Here is a 5696-nt window from a genome sequence, read left to right on the forward strand (position 1 = left end):
GGGGTTTCACGGTTTTGCCTAGGCTGGTATTGAACTCCTGAGCTCAGGCAATCCACCCGCCTCAGCCTCCCAAAGTGCTAGGATTACAGGAGTGAGCCACCACACCCAGCCAGTGCCAGACTACTTTTAGACGTCAGTGACAGCAGCTTTTCTGGGATGGCAGTGAACCGCAGTGCCCTCATTCCTTCCACACGCTCCTCGCGGCATCAAGGAAACTGTGCCTGGGGCAGGGAGGAGTGTGGAGGATGCCTGGAGTCCTAGCTGGGAGCTGGCAGGGCACCTTACAGGGAAAACCAAGAGATACAGCCTGCATCACACCAGGAATCATCCGTCTGTGCTTACATTAATGCCTTGTTTTAGCATCTTCAGGTGTGGGAAAACGAGATTTTTTTTTTTTGTAGTAAATTTAAGATAATTTTCTTCATCTCTTCTTATGTGTGTTTATTTATTGATTTTATTTCCCAGAAAAAGCGCAAATAGTCATTATTCTTGGCTCACAGAATATAATAAAGATCAAGGTTTTTATTGCCTTACCTTCGATTCTGGTGCACAAGTGTTCACAGAACCAAGCCGGAGCTTGCTGCATTTTCTCGAGGCCCAGTAACAAGAAGCACACAAACTAGGAAAGAAGGGAATTTATTGCTGTAACTGGATACAGGGAGAAGGCCAGAGAAAATTCCACCAGACTAACTCAAAGTGTTGCAATTTTCTTCATGCTGATATAGGTTGGGGTTATGTGTCTGCATGCAGTATAGCAGTGCTTAAGTCTGTTGGTAACTAATTTTGTTTCAACTAGAAGGTCAGAGGCAAAAACATGTTTGCTAAGTCCGATTGAGCTGTGAGGGCCCCAGTACCTTCCAGGCCTGTCTCCTGTGGCACCGGAGTGATCATTTCTACTTTATCTCCTTTACAGCTTGGTCCACAGAGCTGCCTCAGACTCTCCAATGAATCTATTCAAACAGCTGCCTCTTACCTTGACTCATCTCAGATGAGGTGGGTCCTGGCACGAGGAATGTAAGACTGTCTATTATTTAGCTTGCTCTAGGTTAGGGAGAAGTCCACCTAAGGTTGCTACTGACCATATGTTTCATTTCTAGCTTTGATGTCTGGTCACTGATTTCCCTAGGTTTAACTAACCGCTCCATGTGATGGCCGTGCTGTAGAAATCTATCTGTGTAACTGCAGTGCTCTGCAGGCCTATCTGTGCGACCATCAGGCAGGCCTCTCTGTGTGACCCTCAGGCCGGGCTGTCTGTGCGCCCGTCAGGCAGGGCTGTCTGTGTGACTGTCAGGCAGGCCTGTCTGTATGATGGTCAGGGAGAATTGGCCTGCCACACAAGGGCTGGTGTGAGTTTACCTTTGAGAAAGAGCAGGAAACGCTGAGTCATTTCACACACTTCGCAGAGACAGCACACCAGGCTGCAACTGGGCATTCAGTTCCTGCAGGTCAGTGAGCCTGGGAGAGGCTTGGCCAGATCTAGGGATCCTGGTACCACATTTGACCCACACAACCCCCATCTAGAGGGATCCCTGACATCGCATAATTAGAGGGACATATTTTCCCCCAATAAATGCCTGGCAGCTCACTAGAGATCATGTGTTTGGATTATTTTCCAAGCTTTTTCTTGCGGACTGGCTGTGTGATTTAGATCTTGCAAATCGCGGGTCCGGGGGGTGCCATCACCTCCGTAACTTAGCTCATGGAGAGATTCCTCGCCTGTCAACTTAGGATACTGAAGTCAAAAACTTCAAAGTTTCTTTCCAGCTCTGAAATTGAAAGACTTTATTTGTTTAAAAGAAAGTGTTCACTACACTAAAAGGTTTTTCTAGGGAAAATAATGCTGAACTGGCTCTCTGGGAGGGTGGGGCAGAGGAGAGGAAATAAAGCCCTCGTTTGTAGTGTTTGCCAATTACCATGGTATAAATGCCCCTATGATCAATTTCAGGCTGCCAACACGAAGACACTGGGTGCGGAATCAGGAAGAGATGTACACGGCTCAGTCTCCAAAGCCAGGACAAGCCAGCTGCAACACACTACTGGCTGAATCTCACCAATCATTATAGTTTTGGGGTTTTTTAAATGTGTTTAAGCATTTTTAGGTGTTTTAAATTTTATGTGTGTATTCTAGGAATATATACTCAGATTCTTTCATTAGGCATGTGTTATTAACAATATTCATCTTCTTAAAGGCTGAACTGAGTTTGCACATTTTATCAACAGATATTTACAGAGCATCTAATATTACCAGGCAGTGTCCAAGGCAGGGGGATTCATCAGTGAACAATACAGACAAAAAATCTCTGACCTAAATGGAGCTTGAAGTTTATATCTAAATCATTCAAAGATCCTGTGGTGAAAGAGAAGGTAGAAATATTTTAGCTGCAAAACATAAACCAAAACAAAACTCACCTTTGGAATAAGAGAACTTATTGGTTCATAAAATGGCAAAGTCCAGATGTACACCTGAGGTGAGGCTTCATCCAGCTTAGGTCTATGTCACGAACCTTTCCTGCTTTCAGCTGCATCCTTTGAAGGCTGTTCCCACCTGGCAGCAAACTGGTGATTGTAGTTACAGATCTCCAACCTCACACTCGGGAGAAGAAAGAGATTGCTTTTCAGGAGCTCCTGCAAGCCAGAGGAAAAAAGCTCGTATTCATCCAGAAGCCCTAAAACATACCACCTTGGCTATGGACTATTGGGACATTTTAAAGCAAATCTGTCTGCAAAGGTGTTGAGATTTGTTGATCAACTGAAGCCCGTGATGTCTCATCCTTGCAGTTGGAGGTGGGTCTTCTGTCCACCCAAATCAGATGGATGAAATAGGGGAGGCTGTTCTCCTCAAGGAGAAGCTATTTTGAATAAAGCAATAAACAGAGGCTAGATGGTAAAAATAGCAAATGTCAATCACTGGCACCTTCAGCACAGTTGAAATGTGAGTTACCACAGCCCCAAAATGAACAGAGCTTTCCTGTTTCTCCCTATCTGGTCAATGACAAGAAAGGCATGGACTCTGGGTCTCAGAGGAGCTTATAATCTAATAGGCGATCTTGGACCCGGCCAAAATAGTCAATACTTTGAAAAACACTAACTGGAGGTGAGCACATTTGGAATCCACTATAATTAACATGCTTTTCTTAATTAATCTGAGGGAGAAACTAGAGAACAGGGCAAGGATCAGAGGTTCTTCTTTTCACGGTTAATTTTTTTTAACAATCCATGGAGATTTCTTGGTGGCATTCAGGTTTCTTTTTTTTTTTTTCTGTGAATCAACAAACTAAACTCAGAGTCAACTGTTTTGAAGGCAAGTCAAAAAAAACCTGACAGTGAACACATTATATGGATGCTCGTGGTGGTTTCTGGAGAAATATGTAAAGGCTGAAATGTTTGATGTTTAAGAAAAAATCATTGTCTTTAAGGAAGGGCATGGAACATGAGAAATATATCAGTATGATCTGTTTTGAGTTAATAATGACTGTGTAACTGGTTTCTAAGTTTTAAGGTTTTTTTCTCCAAAAATATCTACACGTAACTGAATTTTGCATAATATTTTTCACTTTTAAGTGAATATCTACAAAATACATGTAGGCTAAGTTTCAAAAAAATTTGAGGCATCATTAAAATTTATTAATTTCTCTGCTTCAGATGATCATGAAAACATGAGACTGACAAAGATAGTCCTTAGCTGTGAGATGTAATTATCCTTAAGTTACCAAGTACAAATGAAGTTTGAATATGATTACCTGCTTCTTAATGTGATTAAGTTTCAGTCTGGTTTGTGACGTCACTAGTCCCATCTAGCATCTAGATGTACTTTTGTATTTTTAATCTAAATCCCACTAGAGTCTAGCTGTAACTTAATACTGTTTCTCCTTGTTGTATCCTCAAGGGAAATTTAGGATAGGAATTAACTTAGATATTTCAATTATGATTCCTGATGACATGCAGTCTTTTCTGTAAGGAAACTTCCACCCACTGTCCTTGCTGGGGTAGACGTAGGTTGCTTGGCTTGCATCCATTTGAGTCTCAGCCACTGTGAACAGAGGCGTTTCATCTGCTGCTATATCACAGACTACCCTAAAACTTAGTGGCTTAAAACAACTATTGTATTAAATTTCATAATTCTGTGGGTCAGAGATTTGGGTAGTGCTCCTGTGGTGATGCTGTTACACGTGGCATTGACTCGGGACGGTGGATGGTATTCAATAGCTGATAGCTGATCTGGTCTGAAGGGTCCAAGATAGCTTCACTCCCATGGCTGGCATCTTGGCGGGGGCATGGGAAGGCAAGACTCAGCTGGACTCCTCTCCGATCTGTGTTGTCCAAGAGCCTTTTCACAAGGTCTTTCTAGCAAAGTGGCAGCTCATGGTTCCAAGGGCAAGAGTGTGGTTCTACCAGAGACCCAGATAGAAGTTGAGAGGCTCCTTCTGACCTAACTTTGGAAGTTCTTCTTCTGAGTTACTTCTGTTGTATTCTACGCATCAAGCAAATCTCAAAGGCAAAGCCAGTGTTAAGGGAGGGAAACCAGACTTCATCTTTCGACGGGAGAAGAACAGAGTTTGCAACCGTCTGTATTCTTCCACAGGCAGCGAATCCATAGATTTGCTAAGGATGCAGAGCCACATCGAAAAGGTGAACTGTGAAAATCCCATTCATCTGTCAATAATCTGGGACTGAGAAATGATAAGAGGGGCCAGTGAGCTATGATAAAGTGTGGCACAAGTGATCATGTGAGGCCAGCACAAGTGGCTGTGGTGAAGATCCCACTCCGAGGGAAGGGAGAGAACAGTCATAGGTGGGGAGCAGACAGTCTTGCAAGGAATTGCATGGCTCCCGAGGGAGAGGGAGGCAGAGGGGTGGGTGCCCAATTCTTGAGGGTCTTTTGATCCTTTTTTATCTTTAAGATAAACCTTGCTATCCTGGAGTTTCCTTAGGTGGGCCAGGATTTCTTGAAACCAAAACTTTGCTGAATCAGCTCATCTGTATGTCACGCGTTTGCTGAGTAAGTTTTGACTTTTAAAACAAAATGCCACACATTACTGCATCTTTTGCAATAATAAAATGTACTTTTACTTCTCAACATATTCCCGAGATGGAATAATAGTTCATGAACTCTACAACCATAACATGCTGAAACATCACAGATTTGGTTTATTCTGTGCCAAAATGTATGAGTAAACATTGAAAAACTCAGCTGATGTGTAAGGATTTTTTTACTCAATATCGAATATCTAGCCATTTGAGCACATGTTGGCTGATTGTCACTTGCTTCATCCTTCCATGCTAAGAGTGGGTGGCAGGAGAACAAGCTGGACGGTCTAAACCCACAGTCAGAAAATTGACCCATGACCTCATGAGTCCAGTTGCACCTTGTTTCAATTGTATGATGGTTATTAAAAATGTTAGAAACTGGGCTGGGCACAGTGGCTCACACCTGTAATCTCAGCACTTTGGGAGGCCGAGGCAGGCAGATCATGAGGTCAGGAGTTCGAGACCATCCTGGCCAACATGGTGAAACCCCGTCTCTACTGAAAATACAAAAAGTAGCCAGACATGGTGGCGGACGCCTGTAGTCCCAGCTACTTGGGAGGCTGAGGCAGGAGAATCGCATAAACCCGGGAGGCAGAGGTTGCAGTGAGTGGAGATTGCACCACTGCACTCCAGCCTGGGTGACAGAGCGAGACTCTGTCTCAAAAAAA

The 5696-nt window shown here is 43.5% G+C and overlaps 1 long non-coding RNA gene across 1 annotated transcript in view; it reads left to right on the forward strand.

The window, feature by feature from the left end:
- Window positions 1–5696, forward strand: part of LOC105524319 — a 71559-nt gene that overhangs the window by 58945 nt on the left and 6918 nt on the right. The window contains exons 4-6 of the long non-coding RNA XR_001003738.1: window positions 1946–2784; window positions 4484–4629; window positions 4902–4999. This is a non-coding gene — a long non-coding RNA (uncharacterized LOC105524319). The remainder of the gene's footprint in view (window positions 1–1945; window positions 2785–4483; window positions 4630–4901; window positions 5000–5696) is intronic.

This window comes from Colobus angolensis, unplaced genomic scaffold, assembly GCF_000951035.1.
Source record: "Colobus angolensis palliatus isolate OR3802 unplaced genomic scaffold, Cang.pa_1.0 Scaffold5, whole genome shotgun sequence".
Classification (NCBI taxonomy): domain Eukaryota; kingdom Metazoa; phylum Chordata; class Mammalia; order Primates; family Cercopithecidae; genus Colobus; species Colobus angolensis.